Source organism: Protopterus annectens, chromosome 7.part0, assembly GCF_019279795.1.
Source record: "Protopterus annectens isolate FY-2018-M chromosome 7.part0, PAN1.0, whole genome shotgun sequence".
In the NCBI taxonomy this organism is placed as follows: domain Eukaryota; kingdom Metazoa; phylum Chordata; order Ceratodontiformes; family Protopteridae; genus Protopterus; species Protopterus annectens.
Genome location: NC_056739.1, coordinates 173,637,829 through 173,664,286, shown reverse-complemented (window position 1 = coordinate 173,664,286; position 26,458 = coordinate 173,637,829).

Sequence of the window (26,458 nt, the reverse complement as noted above, 5' to 3'; positions counted from 1 at the left end):
ACATGCCAGTGTACAATAAATAAAATGGGGGAAGCAAGGTATGCAACAGTGCTGTACACTTACTGTTTACATGCCAGTGTACAATTAATGTAACGTGGAAGAAAGGTATGCAACAATACTGTACCCTTACTATTTGCATGCCAGTGTACAATAAATGTAACAGGGGAAGTGAGGTATGCAACAGTGCTGCACCCTTACTGTTTACATGCCAGTGTACAATAAATCTATTGGGGGAAGCAAGGTATGCAACAGTACTGGGCCCTTACTGTTTATATGCCAGTGTACAATAAATGTAACGGGGGAAGTGAGGTATGCAACAGTGCTGCACCCTTACTGTTTACATGCCAGTGTACAATAAATGTAACGGGGGAAGCAAGGTATGCAACAGTACTGTACTCTTACTGTTTCCATGTCAGTGTACAATAAATGTAACGGAGGAAGCAAAGTATGCAACAGTGCTGTACCCTTACTGTTTACATGCCAGTGTACAATAAATGTAACGAGGGAAGCAAGGTATGCAACACTACTGTACCCTTACTGTTTAAATGCCAGTCTACAATAAATGTAACAGGGGGAAGCAAGGTATGCAACAATGCTGTACCCGTCTGTTTACATGCCAGTGTACAATAAATGTAATGGGGGAAGCAAGATATGCTACAGAACTGTACCCTTACTGTTTACATGCCACTGTACAATAAATGTAACGGGGGTAGCAAGGTATGCAACAGTGCTCTACGCTTACTGTTTACATGCCAGTGTACAAGAAATGTAACGGGGGAAGCAAGGTATGCAAAAATACTGTACCCTTACTATTTACATGCCAGTGTACAATAAATGTAACAGGGGAAGCAAGGTATGCAACTGTGCTGTACCCTTACTGTTTACATGCCAGTGTACAATAAATGTAACAAGGGAAACAAGGTATACAACAGTACTGTACCCTTACTGTTTACATGCCAATGTACAATAAATGTAATGGGGGAAGCAAGGTATGCAACAGTACTGTACGCTTACTGTTTACATGCCAGTGTACAATAAATGTAACAGGGGACACAATGTATGCAACTGTGCTGTACCCTTACTGTTTACATGCCAGTGTACAGCAGATGTAATGAGGGAAGTGAGGTATGCAGAAGTGCTGTACTCTTACTGTTTACATGACAGTGCACAATAAATGTAATGGGGGAAGCAAAGTATGCAACAGTACTGTATGCTTACTGTTTACATGCCAGTGTACAATAAATGTAACAGGGGAAGCAAGGTATGCAACAGTACTGTGCTCTTACTGTTTACATGCCAGTGTACAATAAATGAATGGGGGAAGCAAGCTATGCAACAGTACTGTACCCTTACTGTTTACATGCCAGTGTACAATAAATGTTTCGGGGAAGCAAGGTATGCAACAGTGCTGTACGCTTACTGTTTACATGCCAGTGTACAATAAAAGTAATGAGGAAAGTGAGGGATGCAACAGTACTGTACCCTTACTGTTTACATGCCAGTGTACAATAAATGTAACGGGGGAAGTAAGGTATGCAACAGTACTGTACCCTTATGGTTTACATGCCAGTGTACAATAAATAAAATGGGGGAAGCAAGGTATACAACAGTGCTGTACACTTACTGTTTACATGCCAGTGTACAATGAATATAACGTGGAAGCAAGGTATGCAACAATACTGTACCCTTACTATTTACATGCCAGTGTACAATAAATGTAACAGGGGAAGTGAGGTAAGCAACAGTGCTGCACCCTTACTGTTTACATGCCAGTGTACAATAAATGTATTGGGGGAAGCAAGGTATGCAACAGTACTGGGCCCTTAATGTTTATATGCCAGTGTACAATAAATGTAACGGGGGAAGTGAGGTATGCCACAGTGCTGCATCCTTACTGTTTACATGCCAGTGTAAAATAAATGTAACAGGGGAAGCAAGGTATGCAACAGTACTGTACGCTTACTGCTTCCATGTCAGTGTACAATAAATGTAACGGAGGAAGCAAAGTATGCAACAGTGCTGTACCCTTACTGTTTACATGCCAGTGTACAATAAATGTAACGAGGGAAGCAAGGTATGCAACACTGCTGTACCCTTACTGTTTAAATGCCAGTCTACAATAAATGTAACAGGGGGAAGCAAGGTATGCAACAATGCTGTACCCGTCTGTTTACATGCCAGTGTACAATAAATGTAATGGGGGAAGCAAGATGTGCTACAGAACTGTACCCTTACAGTTTACATGCAAGTGGACAAAAAATGTAACGAGCAAGCAAGGTATGCAACAGTACTGTACTCTTACTGTTTACATGCAAGTGTACAGTAAAAGTAACGGGGGAAGCAAGGTATGCAACAGTGCTGTACCCTTCCTGTTTACATGCCAGTGTACAATAAATGTAACGGGGAAGCAAGGTATGCCACAGTACTGTACTCTTACTGTTTACATGCCAGTGTACAATAAAAGTAATGGGGGATGCAAGGTATGCAACAGTACTGTACCCTTACAGTTTACATGACAGTGTACAATAAAAGTAACGGGGGAAGCAGGGTATGCAACAGTACTGTACGCTTACTGTTTACATGCCAGTGTACAATAAAAGTAAGGGGGGAAACAAGGTATGCAACAGTGCTGTACCCTTACTGTTTACATGCTAGTGTACAATAAATGTAATGGGGGAAGCAAGGTATGAAACAGTACTGTACCCTTATGTTTACATGCCAGTGTACAATAAATGTAATGGGGGAAGTGAGGTATGCAACAGTTTTGTACCCTTACTGTTTACATGCCAGTGTACAATAAATGTAATGGGGGCAGTGAGGTATGCAACAGTATTGTACCCTTACTGTTTACATGTCAGTGTACAGTAAATGTAATGGGGGAAGCAAATATGAAACAGTACTGTACCTTTACTGTTTACATGCCAGTGTACAATAAATGTCACGGGGGAAGCAAAGTATGCAACAGTACTGTACCCTTACTGTTTAAATACCAGTGTACAATAAAAGTAATGGGGGAAGCAAGGTATGCAACAGTGTTGTACACTTACTCTTTACATGCCAGTGTACAATGAATGTAACGTGGAAGCAAGGTATGCAACAATACTGTACCCTTACTGTTTACATGCCAGTGTACAATAAAAGTAACGGGGGAAGCAAGGTATGCAATACTGCTGTACGCTTACTGTTTACATGCCAGTGTAAAATAAATGTAACGGGGGAAGCAAGGTATGCAACAGTACTGCATCCTTACTGTTTACATGCCAGTGTAAAATAAATTTAATGGGGAAAGCAAGGTATGCAGCAGTACTGTAGCCTTACTGTTTACATGCCAGTGTGCAATAAATGTAACGGGGAAAGCAAGGTATGCAACAGTGCAGTATGCTTACTGTTTACATGCCAGTGCACAATAAATGTAATGGGGGAAGCAAGGTATGCAACAGTGCTGTACGCTTACTGTTTACATGCCAGTGTACCATAAAAGAAATGAGGGAAGCAAGTTATGCAACAGTACTGTACCTTTACTGTTTACATGCCAGTGCACAATAAATGTAATGGGGGAATCAAGGTATGCAACAGTGCTGTACGCTTACTGTTTACATGCCAGTGTACCATAAAAGAAATGAGGGAAGCAAGGTATGCAACAGTACTTTACCCTTACTGTTTGCATGCCAGTGTACAATAAAAGTAACGGGGGAACCAAGGTATGCAACAGTGCTGTACCCTTACTGTTTACATGCCAGTGTACAATAAATGTAACGGGGGAAGCAAGTTATACAATAGTACTGTACGCTTGCTGTTTACATGCCAGTGTACAATAAATGTAACAGGGGAAGCAAGTTATGCAACAGTACTGTACCCTTACTGTTTACATGCCAGTGTACAATAAATGTAACAGGGGAAGCAAGGTATGCAACAGTACAGTACGCTTACTGTTTGCATGACAGTGTACAATAAATGTAATGGGGGAAGCAAGGTATGCAACAGTACTGTACCCTTACTGTTTATATTCCAGTGTACAATAAAAGTAATGGGGGAATCAATGTATGCAAGAGTTCTGTATGCTTACTGTTTACATGCCAGTGTATAATAAAAGTAATGGGGGAAACAAGGTATGCAACAGTGCTGTACACTTACTGTTTACCTGCCAGTGTACAAAAAATGTAACGGGGGAAGCAAGGTATGGAACAGTACTGTACCCTTACTGTTTACATGCCAGTGTACAATAAATGTAACGGGGGTAGCAAGGTATGCAACAGTGCTCTATGCTTACTGTTTACATGCCAGTGTACAAGAAATGTAACGGGGGAAGCAAGGTATGCAAAAATACTGTACCCTTACTATTTACATGCCAGTGTACAATAAATGTAACAGGGGAATCAAGGTATGCAACTGTGTTGTACCCTTACTGTTTACATGCCAGTGTACAATAAATGTAACAGGGGAAGCAATGTATGCAACTGTGCTGTACCCTTACTGTTTACATGCCAGTGTACAACAGATGTAATGAGGGAAGTGAGGTAAGCAGCAGTGCTGTACTCTTACTGTTTACATGACAGTGTACAATAAATGAAACTGGAGAAGCAAGGTATGCAACAGTACTGTACCCTTAATGTTTACATGCCAGTGTACAATAAATTTAAGGGAAGCAAGGTATGCAACAGTGCTGTATGCTTACTGTTTACATGCCAGTGTACAATAAATGTAAAGGGGGAAGTGAGGTATGCAACAGTGCTGTACCCTTACTGTTTACATGCCAGTGTACAATAAATGTAATGGGGGAAGCAAAATATGCAGCAGTACTGTATGCTTACTGTTTACATGCCAGTGTACAATAAATGTAACAGGGGAAGCAAGGTATGCAACAGTACTGTGCTCTTACTGTTTACATGCCAGTGTACAATAAATGAATGGGGGAAGCAAGCTATGCAACAGTACTGTACCCTTACTGTTTACATGCCAGTGTACAATAAATGTAACGGGGAAGCAAGGTATGCAACAGTGCTGTACACTTACTGTTTACATGCCAGTGTACAATAAAAGTAATGGGGAAAGTGAGGGATGCAACAGTACTGTACCTTTACTGTTTACATGCCAGTGTACAATAAATGTAACGCGGGAAGTAAGGTATGCAACAGTACTGTACCCTTATGGTTTACATGCCAGTGTACAATAAATAAAATGGGGGAAGCAAGGTATGCAACAGTGCTGTACACTTACTGTTTACATGCCAGTGTACAATTAATGTAACGTGGAAGAAAGGTATGCAACAATACTGTACCCTTACTATTTGCATGCCAGTGTACAATAAATGTAACAGGGGAAGTGAGGTATGCAACAGTGCTGCACCCTTACTGTTTACATGCCAGTGTACAATAAATGTATTGGGGGAAGCAAGGTATGCAACAGTACTGGGCCCTTACTGTTTATATGCCAGTGTACAATAAATGTAACGGGGGAAGTGAGGTATGCAACAGTGCTGCACCCTTACTGTTTACATGCCAGTGTACAATAAATGTAACGGGGGAAGCAAGGTATGCAACAGTACTGTACGCTTACTGTTTCCATGTCAGTGTACAATAAATGTAACGGAGGAAGCAAAGTATGCAACAGTGCTGTACCCTTACTGTTTACATGCCAGTGTACAATAAATGTAACGAGGGAAGCAAGGTATGCAACACTACTGTACCCTTACTGTTTAAATGCCAGTCTACAATAAATGTAACAGGGGGAAGCAAGGTATGCAACAATGCTGTACCCGTCTGTTTACATGCCAGTGTACAATAAATGTAATGGGGGAAGCAAGATATGCTACAGAACTGTACCCTTACTGTTTACATGCCACTGTACAATAAATGTAACGGGGGTAGCAAGGTATGCAACAGTGCTCTACACTTACTGTTTACATGCCAGTGTACAAGAAATGTAACGGGGGAAGCAAGGTATGCAAAAATACTGTACCCTTACTATTTACATGCCAGTGTACAATAAATGTAACAGGGGAAGCAAGGTATGCAACTGTGCTGTACCCTTACTGTTTACATGCCAGTGTACAATAAATGTAACAAGGGAAACAAGGTATACAACAGTACTGTACCCTTACTGTTTACATGCCAATGTACAATAAATGTAATGGGGGAAGCAAGGTATGCAACAGTACTGTACGCTTACTGTTTACATGCCAGTGTACAATAAATGTAACAGGGGACACAATGTATGCAACTGTGCTGTACCCTTACTGTTTACATGCCAGTGTACAGCAGATGTAATGAGGGAAGTGAGGTATGCAGAAGTGCTGTACTCTTACTGTTTACATGACAGTGCACAATAAATGTAATGGGGGAAGCAAAGTATGCAACAGTACTGTATGCTTACTGTTTACATGCCAGTGTACAATAAATGTAACAGGGGAAGCAAGGTATGCAACAGTACTGTGCTCTTACTGTTTACATGCCAGTGTACAATAAATGAATGGGGGAAGCAAGCTATGCAACAGTACTGTACCCTTACTGTTTACATGCCAGTGTACAATAAATGTTTCGTTGGAGCAAGGTATGCAACAGTGCTGTAAACACTGTTTACATGCCAGTGTACAATAAAAGTAATGAGGAAAGTGAGGGATGCAACAGTACTGTACCCTTACTGTTTACATGCCAGTGTACAATAAATGTAACGGGGGAAGTAAGGTATGCAACAGTACTGTACCCTTATGGTTTACATGCCAGTGTACAATAAATAAAATGGGGGAAGCAAGGTATACAACAGTGCTGTACACTTACTGTTTACATGCCAGTGTACAATGAATATAACGGAAGCAAGGTATGCAACAATACTGTACCCTTACTATTTACATGCCAGTGTACAATAAATGTAACAGGGGAAGTGAGGTAAGCAACAGTGCTGCACCCTTACTGTTTACATGCCAGTGTACAATAAATGTATTGGGGGAAGCAAGGTATGCAACAGTACTGGGCCCTTAATGTTTATATGCCAGTGTACAATAAATGTAACGGGGGAAGTGAGGTATGCCACAGTGCTGCATCCTTACTGTTTACATGCCAGTGTAAAATAAATGTAACAGGGGAAGCAAGGTATGCAACAGTGCTGTACCCTTACTGTTTACATGCCAGTGTACAATAAATGTAACGAGGGAAGCAAGGTATGCAACACTGCTGTACCCTTACTGTTTAAATGCCAGTCTACAATAAATGTAACAGGGGGAAGCAAGGTATGCAACAATGCTGTACCCGTCTGTTTACATGCCAGTGTACAATAAATGTAATGGGGGAAGCAAGATGTGCTACAGAACTGTACCCTTACAGTTTACATGCAAGTGGACAAAAAATGTAACGAGCAAGCAAGGTATGCAACAGTACTGTACTCTTACTGTTTACATGCTAGTGTACAATAAATGTAACGGGGAAGCAAGGTATGCCACAGTACTGTACTCTTACTGTTTACATGCCAGTGTACAATAAAAGTAATGGGGGATGCAAGGTATGCAACAGTACTGTACCCTTACAGTTTACATGACAGTGTACAATAAAAGTAACGGGGGAAGCAGGGTATGCAACAGTACTGTACGCTTACTGTTTACATGCCAGTGTACAATAAAAGTAAGGGGGGAAACAAGGTATGCAACAGTGCTGTACCCTTACTGTTTACATGCTAGTGTACAATAAATGTAATGGGGGAAGCAAGGTATGAAACAGTACTGTACCCTTATGTTTACATGCCAGTGTACAATAAATGTAATGGGGGAAGTGAGGTATGCAACAGTTTTGTACCCTTACTGTTTACATGCCAGTGTACAATAAATGTAATGGGGGAAGTGAGGTATGCAACAGTATTGTACCCTTACTGTTTACATGTCAGTGTACAGTAAATGTAATGGGGGAAGCAAATATGAAACAGTACTGTACCTTTACTGTTTACATGCCAGTGTACAATAAATGTCACGGGGGAAGCAAAGTATGCAACAGTACTGTACCCTTACTGTTTAAATACCAGTGTACAATAAAAGTAATGGGGGAAGCAAGGTATGCAACAGTGTTGTACACTTACTCTTTACATGCCAGTGTACAATGAATGTAACGTGGAAGCAAGGTATGCAACAATACTGTACCCTTACTGTTTACATGCCAGTGTACAATAAAAGTAACGGGGGAAGCAAGGTATGCAATACTGCTGTACGCTTACTGTTTACATGCCAGTGTAAAATAAATGTAACGGGAAGCAAGGTATGCAACAGTACTGCATCCTTACTGTTTACATGCCAGTGTAAAATAAATTTAATGGGGAAAGCAAGGTATGCAGCAGTACTGTAGCCTTACTGTTTACATGCCAGTGTGCAATAAATGTAACGGGGAAAGCAAGGTATGCAACAGTGCAGTATGCTTACTGTTTACATGCCAGTGCACAATAAATGTAATGGGGGAAGCAAGGTATGCAACAGTGCTGTACGCTTACTGTTTACATGCCAGTGTACCATAAAAGAAATGAGGGAAGCAAGTTATGCAACAGTACTGTACCTTTACTGTTTACATGCCAGTGCACAATAAATGTAATGGGGGAATCAAGGTATGCAACAGTGCTGTACGCTTACTGTTTACATGCCAGTGTACCATAAAAGAAATGAGGGAAGCAAGGTATGCAACAGTACTTTACCCTTACTGTTTGCATGCCAGTGTACAATAAAAGTAACGGGGGAACCAAGGTATGCAACAGTGCTGTACCCTTACTGTTTACATGCCAGTGTACAATAAATGTAACAGGGGAAGCAAGGTATGCAACAGTGCTGTACGCTTACTGTTTACATGTCAGTGTGCAATAAATGTAAGGGGGGAAGCAAGGAGTGCAACCGTGCTGTACGCTTACTGTTTATATGAAATAAACTTGTACAGCCACAAAACTAACTTTAAAAATGCTAAAAATCAAACCACAAATATACGTAAGCGCTTTCATTTAAAAGTTTTAAAATTCATTAGACAATAAACTCCATTACATCACTTCCTTTTATAACCTTCACCAAATTCAAAAAAGTGCGCCAAATTCTAAATCAAATTGGAGCATGCTCAGTTGTAAATAAATGGAAGATAGAATTTTTAAGTAACCAAAAATCAAAGAATGCATAAATATAATAGATATAAACTAAATGAATGGAATTGATTATATTAAATACTAATATACATATTAAAATTGATTATGATAAATATATAAATACATATTATATAATTAAATACATATTATATTATTAATAGAAACACAAACTTACTCAAGCTCTTAAAAAATTGTACTATACAAACAAATATCACACCCCCTTAACTATTATTTAATTTATACCTATAATAACCAATAATAGTATATACTATACTAAAACCATTACATCCATAATTAAAATTTAATTTAATAATATTAATAAAATTATAAATATTTCTAATTATATTATATTATATTAACTTATTACTCCATATCTTCTTTCAAAAGTATTATAAAATCCTTAAAATAAATTTTGTATTAATCTTTAATTTTATTTCGAGTTAACGCTTTTAGTTTTAAAATTGGCCCTATAGTACTTCTTTCATTTAAACCTGGCAAGAATCTGCTTATAATTTTATTTGCAAGATAAGTTCTCTTTCTTCCAAAATTAAATTCCAAGGAGTCTTATCTTTTATTTCCACTTGATCTATCACCATATAATAAAATGTATGATTAACATTCATTTACATGTTTTGCTAACGCATTATTCATTTTCTTATTCTTTATTGCATATTCATGCTCATAAATTCTCTGAGGAAAAAAACTTACTCCAATGGCTTCCTTCATTATACTAGCGCACATCCCGAACATCAGAAAAAATCTGTAATTAAAGGCCAGTTAGTTAGGGCCGCTCGAATTATTACAAAATTCTCAGATTTTATAAAAGAATGTGAACATCTAAGAAGTATGTTTATTAATAAGGAATACCCCATATGGTTAATAGATAAACTAATTTTGGAAGTTAATCAAAAAAGGAAAAAATGGCTATTTTAAGCCAATTTTGAAAATTAAAAGTGAATTAGTTGATGGGAATGATATTAATGTAAGCACATTTAGGTTTGATGATAGGAGCACCAATGATCGCTTAGATACCCCTAGTAAATTTACGAACAATAAAAATGAAGAATTTTCAAAGGCTTTAGTAATTACTTTTACACAAGATTATCAAATTTTGAAAGATGTATTTAATAATAATTGGGAAATTTTAATTGAAGACTCTCAGTGTAAAAAACATATAAATAAATTTCCCAAAATAGTTTATAGAAAAGGGAAATGTTTTAAAGATCTATTGAAATTTACCAATAATAAAGGGGTAAAAGAAAAAATGAAAACTGGGAACTATAAATGTGGAGCATGTAAATGGTGCTATAAAATCCAAGAAGGAAATAGTTTTAGTATACGTAATAAGAAATATTACGTGAAAAAGAAATTTAATTGTAAATCCAAAGCAGTTGTTTACTTAGCGAAGTGTAATTCCTGTATTTCTTTTTACGTAGGTAAAACAGAAAGAATGTTCACACAGAGAATTTATGAGCATGAATATGCAATAAAGAATAAGAAAATGAATAATGCGTTAGCAAAACATTTAAATGAATGTATTAATCATAAATTTTATTATATGGTGATAGATCAAGTGGAAATAAAAGATAAGACTCCTTGGAATTTAATTTTGGAAGAAAGAGAACTTATCTGGCAAATAAAATTACAAGCAGATTCTTGGCCAGGTTTAAATGAAAGGAGTACTATAGGGCCAATTTTAAAACTCAAAGTGTTAACTCGAAATAAAATTAAAGATTAATACAAAATTTATTTTAAGGATTTTATAATAATTTTGAAGGAAGATATGGAGTAATAAGTTAATATAATATAATATAATTCGAAATATTTATAATTTTATTAATATTATTAAATTTAATTTTAATTATGGATGTAATGGCTTTAGTATAGTATATACTATTATTGGTTATTATAGGTATAAATTAAGTAATAGTTAAGGGGGTGTGATATTTGTTTGTATAGTACAATTTTTTAAGCGATTGAGTAAGTTTGTGTTTCTATTAATAATATAATATGTTTTTAATTATATAGTATGTATTTATATATTTATCATAATCAATTTTAATATGTATATTAGTATTTAATATAATCAATTCCATTCATTTAGTTTATATCTATTGTATTTATGCATTCCTTGATTTTTGGTTACTTAAAAATTCTATCTTCCATTTATTTACAACTGAGCATGCTCCAATTTGATTTAGAATTTGGCGCACTTTTTTGAATTTGGTGAAGGTTATAAAAGGAAGTGATGTAATGGATTTTATTGTCTGATGAAGTTTAAAACTTTTGAACGGAAGCGCTTACGTATATTTGTGGTTTGATTTTTAGCGTTTTAAAGTTCGTTTTGTGGCTGTACAAGTTTATTTCATTATTAAATTGGATTTATTCATCTGGCTGGTGGCTTTTCATTTATATTGGTTCATCAGTTTGGTTTTTCTTCAGTATGTCTATTGTTTGCTCTGACGAAATAGCCGTACAGCTGGATGATTCCATCGAAGGAACTGAAGGGTCGATTGGGAACCTTACAGCTTTGATACTTAAATTAACTCGTGTGGATATTTTATATGAGAAAGTAAATAACATTGATGGCAGCCGTACGAATGGGCATACAAAAGAAGCAGCATTGCAACCTAATTTTGATTTTAATATTACTCCAGCATGTTTAAACAATCCAAAGGGTGTTACGGAAGCTAATGGTATCGAGACTGGTGATAAGGTGAAAGATACCTCTCTGAATCAAGGAATGCAGCCAAGTAATTTCGGTCAAGGAAATGGATTTTGTGCAAAAATCATTTGGGCACAGAGAAGGACTAAGGAAAACTGTTCCAATGTTAAATGAATGGTTGGGATCATCGTTTGGTTTTTCTGGACATTTCAATGGAGGTAACAATAATAACAATGATATTGATCATAAATTGAATGACTTTGACATTAAATTGATGAAATGTAGGAAGTTGCAACTCAAGAATGCTTATTTGAGAGAGTGCATTAAACTGAACATTATTCCTAAAGGGTTGCGCTTATGGCGCTACCCTATTGGGTTAGCATATAATTCACCCATGCATATAGACTTGTTGCAGTTATTTGATCATTGTGGAAAGGATCTTCTTAATATATTAATTAAGTATAATCAAATAGAAATAGATAAATTGATATTAGAACTCGATGAACTTGATAAAATGATTAGAACAGATGGCTCATTCGAAACTGTTCAGTATGACATGATCAGGATCTATAATAGCATCAATCAATATATTACTAAACTAAAGAATGGTAAAACAGAAAAAATCGAAAGAGACATTAATCAATATGCCAATGGGATAGCCTATCCAAGGCCCCCAGGAGGTCAAAATAAGAAGATTAAAACTTATGGTCCGAACCATCTTTATAGATCTGACCCTGCAGGAGAAGGCCAATACAATGGGAACTTACAAAATGACTTTGCATATAATGATGAATATCCCGAATTAAGACGTTCAGAAAGGCTTAAAAATAAAGCCCCTCATGCTAATCAACAAACAGTGGGGTTTCAAGGAGCCAGACCGAAGGAAAAAAAAATGGAGAACATGATTTTGGAGTCTGGCATTGCTTTTAATGAAAATGGGCATGGGATACATAAGCAAAAACCCTGTGCTAATGATTTAGACAACAAGTTGCGACAAGTTATTGTTAATCGTCTTGGCGATTTTAAAGTGTATAATTTTACTAAAATTGAGTTTAATCAGGAAGTCGCTAACCTGTTGTCTAAGGGATTTACATTTGTACCCTCTCATACATTTGATTTTACTTCAACCATCATTCATATGAAATTGTTTTTGAGAAAAATTAATTTTTCATTAATGTATCAAGATTCGATCTATAATGGACTACATAAGTTTAATATCCCAAGTACATATAATCCCCCCCTGCATCCTAAGCTTTTAATATATGAAACAATGTGTGAAAATCAGTTAAAGAATTTAGATAGAATTAATAGAAAAATTGAATATCCTTTAAATTTAAGTAAAGATGAATTAGAAACATTAAAAAGTTTACAGAAAGGAAATATAAGAATTATGAAGCCAGATAAGGGGGGAGGAGCAGTTATCATGGATAATGATTTTTATAATAAGAAAATGGAATTGATTTTGAATACAGATACTTATGATCAAGTATCTTTGAATGAGTTAAATTATGCTTATAAAAAGATTTCCCTACAAATTAATGACATGTTTTTAGATAAACGGATAGATATTGATTTATTTAATTATTTAAACATTTTAACACCTAGGATTCCCGTTTTTTTCGGGAATCCTAAGATGCATAAAAGTATAGAAGAACCTCCCATGCGCCCCCTAGTAGATGGGAGGGATTCTATTACATCAGCATGCGCTAAATATATTGATTATGAATTTAAAAAAGTAATAGTGAAAGAGGAATATATTTGTAAAGATTCCTGAACATTCTTGGAACACGCTAATCAAATACTGTTTGATGCTAAGGATGTTTTAGTTACAATAGACGTGTGCGATTTATATACAGTAATTCCCCAAAATATTGGCCTTCAATGGATTAGTGAAATTTTATTTGAATTTTCTTTTAAACAAGATTTGAATAACCTCTTAACTGAACTTATTGAAATTGTATTAAATAATAATTATATAAAGTTTAATAATCAAAATTATATTCAAAGAAAAGGTATAGCCATGGGGTCACCTTGTGGGGGGACTTATGCAAATTTAGTTATGATGGGTTGGGAACAGAAGTTTATATTTAACAGTAAATATTATAATTATATTAGATCATATCACCGGTTTCAAGATGATATTTGTCTAATTTGGAAAGAAAATATTGATATTTTAAATTAACTTTTAAATTATATTAATGGAACCACAAACTTTTTAAAATTTACATGGAATATTAATTTAGATGAAATTAATTATTTGGATATCAATTTGGTTAAAGATTATGAAGCTAAAGCTTATATTTCTTTAATTCATAGGAAAAAAACTTACTCCAATGGCTTCCTTCATTATACTAGCGCACATCCTGAACATCAGAAAAAATCTGTAATTAAAGGCCAGTTAGTAAGGGCCGCTCGAATTATTACAAAATTCTCAGATTTTATAAAAGAATGTGAACATCTAAGAAGTATGTTTATTAATAAGTAATACCCCATATGGTTAATAGATAAACTAATTTTGGAAGTTAATCAAAAAAGAAAAAGTGGCTATTTTAAGCCAATTTTGAAAATTAAAAGTGAATTAGTTGATGGGAATGATATTAATGTAAGCACATTTAGGTTTGATGATAGGAGCACCAATGATCGCTTAGATACCCCTAGTAAATTTACGAATAATAAAAATGAAGAATTTTCAAAGGCTTTAGTAATTACTTTTAGACAAGATTATCAAATTTTGAAAGATGTATTTAATAATAATTGGGAAATTTTAATTGAAGACTCTCAGTGTAAAAAACATATAAATAAATTTCCCAAAATAGTTTATAGAAAAGGGAAATGTTTTAAAGATCTATTGAAATTTACCAATAATAAAGGGGTAAAAGAAAAAATGAAAACTGGGAACTATGAATGTGGAGCATGTAAATGGTGCTATAAAATCCAAGAAGGAAATAGTTTTAGTATACGTAATAAGAAATATTACGTGAAAAAGAAATTTAATTGTAAATCCAAAGCAGTTGTTTACTTAGCGAAGTGTAATTCCTGTATTTCTTTTTACGTAGGTAAAACAGAAAGAATGTTCACACAGAAAATTTATGAGCATGAATATGCAATAAAGAAAAAGACATGTAAATGAATGTATTAATCATAAATTTTATTATATGGTGATAGATCAAGTGGAAATAAAAGATAAGACTCCTTGGAATTTAATTTTGGAAGAAAGAGAACTTATTTGGCAAATAAAATTACAAGCAGATTCTTGGCCAGGTTTAAATGAAAGGAGTACTATAGGGCCAATTTTAAAACTAAAAGCGTTAACTCGAAATAAAATTAAAGATTAATACAAAATTTATTTTAAGGATTTTATAATAATTTTGAAGGAAGATATGGAGTAATAAGTTAATATAATATAATATAATTAGAAATATTTGTAATTTTATTAATATTATTAAATTTAATTTTAATTATGGATGTAATGGTTTTAGTATAGTATATACTATTATTGGTTATTATAGGTATAAATTAAATAATAGTTAAGGGGGGTGTGATTTTTGTATGTATAGTACAATTTTTTAAGAGATTGAGTAAGTTTGTGTTTCTATTAATAATATAATATGTATTTAATTATATAATATGTATTTATATATTTATCATAATCAATTTTATTATGTATATTAGTATTTAATATAATCAATTCCATTCATTTAGTTTATATCTATTGTATTTATGCATTCCTTGATTTTTGGTTACTTAAAAATTCTATCTTCCATTTATTTACAACTGAGCATGCTCCAATTTGATTTAAAATTTGGCGCACTGTTTTGAATTTGGTGAAGGTTATAAAAGGAAGTGATGTAATGGAGTTTATTGTCTGATGAAGTTTAAAACTTTTAAACGAAAGCGCTTACGTATATTTGTGGTTTGATTTTTAGCATTTTTAAAGTTCATTTTGTGGCTGTACAAGTTCATTTCGTTATTAAATTGGATTTATTCATCTGGCTGGTGGCTTTTCGTTTATATTGGTTCATCAGTTTGGTCTTTCTTCAGTATGTCTACTGTACCCTTATTGTTTACATGCCAGTGTACAATAAATGTAAATGAAAAGTGAGGTATGCAACAGTACTGTATCCTTACTGTTTAAATAACAGTGTACAATAAATGTAATGGGGTAAGTGAGGTATGCAACAGTACTGTACGCTTACTGTTTATATGCCAGTGTACAATAAATGTAATGGGGGAAGTGAGGTATGCAACAGTACTGTACGCTTACTGTTTACATGCCAGTGTACAATAAATGTAACAGGGGAAGCAAGGTTGGCAACAGTGCTGTACGCTTACTGTTTACATGCAAGTGTACAATAAAAGTAATGGGGAAGTAAGGTATGCAGCAATGCTGTACCCTTACTGTTTACATGCCAATGTACAATAAAAGTAATGGGGGAAGCAAATTATGCAATAGTGCTGTACCCTTATTGTTTACATGCTAGAGTACAATAAATGTAACGGGGGAAGCAAGGTATGCAACAGTACTGTAAACTTACTGTTTACATGCCAGTGTGCAATAAATGTAATGGGGAAGTGAGGTATGCAACAGTACTGTACCCTTACTGTTTAAATGCCAGTGTAAAATAAATGTAATGGGGGAAGGAAGGTATGCAACAGTACTGTATGCTTACTGTTTACATGCCAGTCTACAATAAATGTAACAGGGAAAGCAAGGTATGCAACAGTACTGTACCCTTAATGTTTACATGCCAGTGTATAAAAAATGTAACGGGGAAAGCAAGGTATGCAACAGTACTGTACCCTTACTGTTTACATGCCAGTGAACAATAACAGTAACAGGGGAAGCAAGGTATGCAACAGTGCTGTACGCTTACTGTTAAATGCCAGTGTACAATAAAAGTAACGGGGGAAGCAAGGTATGCAACAATGATGTACGCTTACTGTTTGCATGCCAGCATACAATAAATGTAATGGGGGAAGTAAGGTATGCAACAGTACTGTACGCTTACTGTTTACATGCCAATGTACAATAAATGGAACGGGGGAAGTGAGGTATGCAACAGTACTGTACGCTTACTGTTTACATGCCAGTGTACAATAATAGTAACGGGAGAAGCAAGGTATGCAACAGTGCTGTACCCTTTCTGTTTACCTGCCCGTGTACAATAAATGTAACGGGGGTAGCAAGGTATGCAACAGTACTGTACCCTTACTGTTTACCTGCCAGTGTACAATAAATGTAATGGGGGAAGCAAGGTATGCAATAGTGCTCTACGCTTACTGTTTACATGCCATTGAACAATAAATGAAAAAGGGGAAGCAAGTTATGCAACAATATTGTACCCTTACTGTTTATATGCCAGTGTACAGTAAATGTAATGGGGGAAGTGAGGTATGCAACAGTACTGTACGCTTACTGTTTACATGCCAGTGTACAATAAATGTAATGAGGGAAGTGAGGTATGCAACAGTACTGTACACTTACTGATTACATGCCAGTGTACAATAAATGTAACAGGGGAAGCAAGGTATGCAACAGTGCTGTACGCTTACTGTTTACATGCCAGTGTACAAAAAAATGGAATATGGGAAGCAAGGTATGTAACTGTGCTGTACCCTTACTGTTTACATGCCAGTGTACAACAAATGTAATGAGGGAAGTGAGGTATGCAACAGTGCTGTATGCTTACTGTTTACATGCAAGTGTACAATAAATGTAACGGGGAAGCAAGGAATGCAACAGTTCTGTACTTATACTGTTTAAACGCCAATGTACAATAAATGTAATGGGGGAAGCAAGGTATGCAACAGTACTGTACCCTAACTGTTTACATGCCAGTGTACAATAAAAGTAACAGGTGAAGCAAGGTATGCACCAGTAGTGTACGCTTGCTGTTTACATGCCAGTGTACAATAAAAGTAACAGGTGAAGCAAGGTATGCACCAGTAGTGTACGCTTGCTGTTTACATGCCAGTGTACAATAAATGTAACGGGGAAAGTGAGTTATGCAACAGTACTGTACGTTTACTGTTTACATGCCAGTGTACAATAAATGTAACAGGGGAAGCAAGGTATGCAACAGTACTGTACCCTTACTGTTTACATGCCAGTGTACAATAAAAGTAACGGGGGAAGCAAGGTATGCAACAATACTGTACCCTTACTGTTTACATGGCAGTGTACAATAAATGTAATGGGAGATGCAAGGTATGCAACAGTACTGTACCCTTACTATTTACATGCAGTGTACAATTAATGTAACTGGGGATGTGAGGTATGCAACAGTACTGTACTCTTACTGTTTACATGCCAGTGTACAATAAAAGTAACGGGGGAAGCAAGGTATGCAACAGTACTGTACCCTTACTGTTTACATGCCAGTGTACAATAAATGTAATGGGGGAAGCAAGGTATGCAACAGTGCTGTATGCTTACTGTTTACATGCCAGTGTACAATAAATGTAATGGGGAAAGCAAGGTATGCAACAGTACTGTACCCTTACTGTTTACATGCCATTGTACAATAAATGTAATGGGGGAAGCAAGGTATGCAACAGTGCTGTACGCTTATTATTTACATGCCAGTGTACAATAATTGTAACAGGGGAACAAGGTATGCAACAGTGCTGCACCCTTACTGTTTACATGCCAGTGTGCAATAAATGTAATGAGGGAAGTGAGGTATGCAACAGTACTGTACACTTACTGATTACATGCCAGTGTACAATAAATGTAACAGGGGAAGCAAGGTATGCAACAGTGCTGTACGCTTACTGTTTACATGCCAGTGTACAAAAAAATGGAACAGGGGAAGCAAGGTATGTAACTGTGCTGTACCCTTACTGTTTACATGCCAGTGTACAACAAATGTAATGAGGGAAGTGAGGTATGCAACAGTGCTGTACTGTTTACATGCAAGTGTACAATAAATGTAATGGGGAAGCAAGGAATGCAACAGTTCTGTACTTATACTGTTTAAATGCCAATGTACAATAAATGTAATGGGGGAAGCAAGGTATGCAACAGTACTGTACCCTAACTGTTTACATGCCAGTGTACAATAAAAGTAACAGGTGAAGCAAGGTATGCACCAGTAGTGTACGATTGCTGTTTACATGCCAGTTTACAATAAAAGTAACAGGTGAAGCAAGGTATGCACCAGTAGTGTACGCTTGCTGTTTACATGCCAGTGTACAATAAAAGTAACAGGTGAAGCAAGGTATGCACCAGTAGTGTACGCTTGCTGTTTACATGCCAGTGTACAATAAATGTAACGGGGAAAGTGAGTTATGCAACAGTACTGAACGTTTACTGTTTACATGCCAGTGTACAATAAATGTAACAGGGGAAGCAAGGTATGCAACAATGCTGTACCCTTACTGTTTACATGCCAGTGTACAATAAATGTAACAAGGGAAGTGAGGTATGCAACAGTGCTGTACCCTTACTGTTTACATGCCAGTGTACAATAAATGTAACAAGGGAAGTGAGGTATGCAACAGTGCTGTACCGTTGATGTTTACATGCCAGTGTACAATAAATGTAATGGGGGAAGCAAAGTATGCAAAAGTACTGTACCCTTAATGTTTACATGCCAGTGTACAATAAATGTAATGGGGGAAGCAAGGTATGCAACAGTACTGTACCCTTACTGTTTACATGCCAGTGTACAATAAAAGTAATGGGGGAAGCAAGGTATGCAACAGTACTGTACCCTTACTGTTTACATGCCAGTGTACAATAAATGTAATGGGGGATGCAAGGTATGCAACAGTGCTGTACCCTTAATGTTTACATGCCAGTGCACAATAAATGTAATGGGGGAAACAAGTTATGCAACAGTACTGTACTCTTACTGTTTACATGCCAGTGTGCAACAAATGAAATGGGGGAAGCAAGGTATGCAACAGTGCTGTACGCTTACTGTTTACATGCCAGTATACAATAAATGTAACAGGGGAAGCAAGGTATGCAACAGTGCTGTACGCTTACTTTTTACATGCCAATGTACAATAAAAGTAATGGGGGAAGCAAGGTATGCAACCGTACTGTACCCTTACTATTTACATACCAGTGTACAATAAATGTAATGGGGAAGCAAGGTATGCAGCAGTACAGTACGCTTACTATTTACATGCCAGTGTAGAATAAATGTAATGGAGGAAGCAAGGTATGCAACAGTACTGGACCCTTACTGTTTATATGCCATTGTAAAATAAAAGTAACGGGGGAAGTGAGGTATGCAACAGTGATGTACGCTTACTGTTTACATGCCAGTGTGCAATAAATGTAACAGGGGAAGCAAGGTATGCAACAGTGCTGTATGCTTACTGTTTATATGCCAGTGTACAATAAATGTAACAGGGAAGCAATGTATACAACAGTACTGTATGCTTACTGTTTACATGCCAGTGTACAATAAATGTAACAGGGGAAGCAAGGTATGCAACAGTGCTGTACCCTTTCTGTTTACATGGCAGTGTACAATAAATGTAACGAGGGAAGTGAGGTATGCAACAGTGCTGTACCGTTAATATTTACATGCCAGTGTACAATAAATGTAATGGGGGGAAGCAAGGTATGCAACAGTTCTATACCCTTAATGTTTACATGCCAGTGTGCAATAAATGTAATGGGGGAACCAAGCTATGCAACAGTGCTGTACGCTTAATGTTTACATGTCAGTGTACAAAAAATGTAATGGGGAAGCAAGGTATGCAGCAGTACTGTACACTTACTGTTTACATGCCAGTGTACAATAATTGTAACGGGGAAAGCTAGGTATGCAACAGTTCTGTACTCTTACTGTTTACACGCCAGTGTACAATAAATGTAATGAGGGAAGCAAGGTATGCAACAGTGCTGTACCCTTCCTGTTTACATGCCAGTGTACAATAAATGTAATGGGGAAGCAAGGTATGCAACAGTACTGTACTCTTACTATTTACATGCCAGTGTACAATAAATGTAACGAGGGAAGCAAGGTATGCAACAGTGCTGTACCCTTCCTGTTTACATGCCAGTGTACAATAAATGTAACGGGGAAGCAAGGTATGCAACAGTACTGTACTCTTACTATTTACATGCCAGTGTACAATAAATGTAACGAGGGAAGCAAGGTATGCAACAGTGCTGTACCCTTCCTGTTTACATGCCAGTGTACAATAAATGTAACGGGGAAGCAAGGTATGCAACAGTACTGTACCCTTACTCTTTACATGCCAGTGTACAATAAATGTTACGGGGGAAGCAAGGTATACAACAGTAGTGTGCCCTTACTGTTTACATGCCAGTGTACAATAAATGTAATGGGGGAAGAAAGGTATGCAGCGGTGCTCTACCTTTACTGTTTACATGCCAGTGTACAATAAATGTAACAGGGGAAGCAAGGTATGCAACAGTGCTGTACCCTTACTGTTTACCTGCCAGTGTGCAATAAATGTAACGGGGGAAGCAAGGTATGCAACAGTACTGTACCCTTACTTTTTACATGCCAGTGTACAATAAATGTAACAGGGGAAGCATGGTATGCAACAGTACTCTACCCTTACTGTTTACATGTCAGTGTACAATAAATGTAATGGGGGAAGCAAGGTATGCAACAGTACAGTATGCTTACTGTTTACATGCCAGTGTACAATAAATGTAATGGGGGAAGCAAGGTATGCAACAGTACTGTACGCTTACTGTTTACATGCCAGTGTACAATAAATGTAACAGGGAAGCAAGGTATGCAACAGTACTGTACGCTGACTGTTTGCATGCCAGTGTACAATAAATGTATCGGGGGAAGCAAGGTATGCCACAGAGCTGTACGGTTACTGTTTACACGCCAGTGTACAATAAATGTAACGGGGGAAGCAAGGTATGCAACAGTACTGTACCCTTACTGTTTACATGCTAGTGTACAATAAACGTAATGGGGAAGCAAGGTATGCAACAGAACTGTGCCATTACTATTTACATGCCAGTGCACAATAAATGTAATTGGGGAAGCAAGGTATGCAGCAGTGCTCTACCCTTACTGTTTACATGCCAGTGTACGATAAATGTAAGGGGGGCAGCAAGGTATGCAACAGTACTGTACGCTTACTGTTTACATGGTGGAGTTTAGCACAGTGTATCAATTGATTCAAAGATGGCCAAATGTTTCTTGCATTAAAAGCTTTGAATACTTTTCAATGCCACTGATGAAGACCAGAAAGAAGTTTCATGCATTTCTGATTCCTGCTCTGACTTCATTAATGACTTTACAAACAGGTGCATGTGTCCACATATTTACATGGCTAACTCATATGACAGAACATCAGCATATGTGACAGGTTCGTCTTTCTTAATTATATACTAAATCACATATACCAGTGATGGCTCAGAAATGCAGATTATATATAAGAAGTAGGAACTAAATTACTAAGTGGCAGAAAGTCAGGTGGTAGAAGTACTTCTGGCTGAAATTCAGATGGCTGAAAAAATTACGTGAATAAATTCCCATTTGACTGAAACTTCATTTCAGTGAATCACAAATGGCAGAAAAGTATACAAGTGTATATGCGGCATGTGATGGTATAATTTCTGAGGATATGATTTGCTATGGAATTGAGTATAGTAGATTATGTGCGGACTACTAATGCCCCCAGTCATGTTGCACACCCCAAATGTACAGATGTTTGTGTTTGTGCACCAACACACTGATTCACTGTCCATGGGATTTTGTTTTTTCTTTTCTCCATGGTTATGCAACTATGGAGTTATATATAATTAAGGGGGTGTGGGGGTGCAGGAGGGCTTGCCCCACTTCCAAAACATTTTTTATGGTGTACTGTGCTATGGAGTATGAGTGACATGAGGTTTCAGTTACACGAGAATTTGTTCAAGTGACTTTTCAGTCAAAGTGCTTTTAAGTAATTTTGTTTCAAACTTGTGAGTTTCAGTCAGCTGTAGTTCTACCACCTGATGGACATTCATATAAGGCAAACAACAAATGAGAAAAAAAGCACCTCTACCTGGTTCCTCTGTTCAAACCCTGCTTATTGAAGAGGATCCCTGCCATCTTGATCCTTGCAACAGCCTCATTATTCTGTTAGCAAAAGCAAATGCTACCATTAGCTACTCATAAAATCCCAGCAAACTATACTGAATGCCTTCTCTGCATTAAGACCCACAAGCAGCAACACCTTCTTCCTGTACTCTTATTCCCTCAGGACCATCATCATCATTCTATTAATGTTGACCAATGTTTGTCTCTGCTTCACAAAACCACATTGATCCCTGTCTGTTAGTTTTGGTAACACCTTATCTATTCTGTTACTCAGTATAGACAGAAATGTTTATAATCATGGTTTCAAATTGAAATTTGTCTATATGAAGTTGGATTTAAAGGGTCTTTGGCCTCTTTTGGTAGTACAGCCACTACAGCTATCTTCCAAGATGCTGGTATTGACCCATGTTTTAGAATATTGTTAAAAAATGTCCAGATATTTATCACTTTCTTCCCTTCTGACTTCCAGACTTTCACAGGAATACCATCTGTTCCTGGAGCCTTCCATGTTGACTGATTATACATCACCATTTTTAAATAATCCCCTCCTGTCTTACCTATCCATTCTTGAACCTCATCTTCCTCTAACCTTGCAGTGTTTAAGTCTTCCATAAATGTTTCCCTTTGAGCCTTTTCTTGGTTTCCCCATTCCCTTGCTTTATACAGACTTACATGCACACAGTAATGTTTTTAGCAGGCTGATTTTATATATAGTTGTAGCTACTTGTGCCTGTAGCAATTCATCAAATTTTTCCAAACTTTTCATTTCAATGCAAATACTCAAGAAGCAAAAAATTGTGTATATTTGAATTTTTACCCCTACCATTTTTAACTTGCAGCAAACAAGTGCACTATATACACTTTTCAAAGAGGGAAGTTACCCCACCATATATGGGCAGTTACCTGAAAAAGACAGCAACATCCTTAGGCTTTATCCATTCTAATGTTAGGTTTAATCATGCTGAAAATGCACATTAGAGTCTGTTCATACCTGCACAGTCAGCATCCATTATTGTCCCATCTCAATGCCCCTCCAAGATGTGAAAAACAGCTTGCATATTCTAGTGCAGTGGCTACCATCAAATAAATTGACTAGATTGTACTCTGTTCTGATTTATACATAAGTAATTGGTGTTATTAGGAATGCATCCACTTGTATTGCTTTCATTAAAATGTTTAGCATTTCTCATTTAAGTACTAATCTTAGTATTTTTCATACAGATAACTCAGAGTTCATGCTTCAGTCATTTTATAATTAATTGTCTACACCTGCAGACAGTTCATCTGTAGCTTTGCTGATAGATAAAGAAAAATGTCCAACAAATGATTTTACAGTTGCATGACATAGCTCTTCTCAAATGCTCGAAAACTATCATTTTTCATAGGTTCATAGGTAGGCACTAGGCTATTGGCCCTAGGGCCTATATAAGCCTAGCCAAAAAGGTACCCTGGCTTTCGCCACCCAAGAAAATTATTTTCCTGTGCCACTGTCGAGCAGAGCCACAGAAGTGATCCCCGGGATGAATTTCCTATTACCCATCTAATCATCAAGATTTTTCTTGAAGAGTGCTAATGAGGAGCTTTGTTTGATATAGATAGGTAGTTTATTCCAGAGTATGGGAAGTCTCTGTGACAGGAACCTATCCCTCCAGCATGTTCTGTTTATTGTGGTGACAAGGTTTAGGTCCCTAGAGGGTGTAGCTCGGAGGGATTGGGATTTCTTTAAGTGGAGCATGTCCAACAGCTCTGGGTTTGACATAGCTTTGTATGTAAGGCAGAGATTGCCTCTGAGTAGGTGATATGTGTCGGAGTAAAGCTGGAGATTTTTGAGACGGTCTGCATAGGGCATCTGTTTGAGTCCAGTAATCCTCTTTGTGAGGTATTTCTGCAGTCTTTCCAGTTGTTGTAGATGTCTTGTGAGGTACATACCAAAAGGGGTGTTGTACTCTATAATGGGTCTAATGAGTGACTAGTAGAGGGGAACAATGACCTCTTTTTTCCTGGATGAGAAACCTTTTGTGATGAGGTGTGCCACATAGAAGGATTTCCTGACTACTGTGAAAATGTAATTATCAAAGGAGAGACTACTATCCACCTGTGTCCCAAGGTCTCTTATCACACTTTCGGTGTTAAGTTTACTACCGCCTATGTGGTAGTTCATGGGTACAGAGTTTTTACCAAAGGGGATGACAATGCACTTTTTGGCACTGAGTTGAGGCCATGGCTTTGACACCAGGCATCTGTCTCAGTGAGGCCCTTTGGAGTTTTGATTATGACTCCTAGTTTGCAGTAATGTGTGAACTTTGTTAGCCAAAGACCGTCTGTGTTAGCCTGTACTTCAAAGAAGTAAATACCAAACAGGAGAGGACCCAGGACTGAACCCTGTGGTACTCCACTTGTCACTGGTCTGAAGTGGAATTTGGAGTCTGCTACTTTCACAGTGTGGGTTCTGTCAGCGAGACAGTTGGCAACCCATCTTGTGACATAGGGATTTATATCTAGTTTAGTGAGTTTATCTATAATTCCAGAGTGGGGGATGGTGTCGAAAGCCATGGCAAGATCTAGATAGGCTGTGTGAACCACCTTACCCTCATCTACGGCTTTGGTGACTGCTTCAAAGAAGTCTATCAGGTTTAGGAGACATGATCTGCCTTTTATAAACCCGAACTGGGTGGGGTCCAGAGTTTGGAGATTACCAATGTCTTTGTTTATAAGTTCCATGATGATACATTCCATGGCCTTGCAGACCAGGCTGAGCATACTAATGGGGCGGTAGTTCCCGGGGTCTGTGGTGGCTCCCCCTTTGTGGAGTGGGATAACCGTTGCTGTGCGCCATTCAGTGGGCACAAAGCCTGAAGTGAGGCTATGATTGAACATGGTACTTAGGTGGGGTGCCAGTTCGCTCTATAGTTCATGTAGAACGCAGCCTGGGATGTTGTCAGGTCCCATGGATGCTGTGTTCTTGGCTTTGGAGAGTGCGATTTTTACCTGTGCAGCCATGATTACAGGAACTTTGCATTCTTCCGGTATAGAGATGGGCCCTTTAGGGGGTGAGAGGGGGATAAAGTTAGCACTGAACCTATCTGCCAGGATGTTGACAATATCAGTTGGTTCTGTATATTTAGTGCCATTTTGCTGTAACTCAGAGCAGATCTGAGTGTTGCCATTGAGATTCTTGACATAGCTATAGAATGCTTTGTGGTTGTCTTTAGAATCAGTGGCAATTTTGTTTTCGTAACTAGCTTTGGAGGATTTTATGAGGGATCTCAGCTTCTTACTGAGGCTGATCAGGGAGTTCCTCCAATCATGGGATTTTACTCTTTTTTGTAGCAGTTTCTTTCTTCTGTTGTAGAGTTTGTTTATGGCAGAGGACCACCAGATTGGCTTCATTTTTTTGGAGGATAGCATCTTAGTTCTGTTAGGGATAGCACGATCCATGCACTCATGTAAGTGCTTATAAAGTGCAATTGTGTAGGATTCAGCAGAAGTACCTCTACTGTCTGTCTGCATGGGTGTTGTGAAGTTTGCCATTTCTGTCTTAAGAAGCGTGAAGTTGGCTTTGGAGAAATTTTTTACGGTAGTTGCCCTAATGGGGAGTGGAGACAGGATGTGGATGTCTAGGGTGATTAGCTTGTGGTCGGATCTGACCAATGAAGAA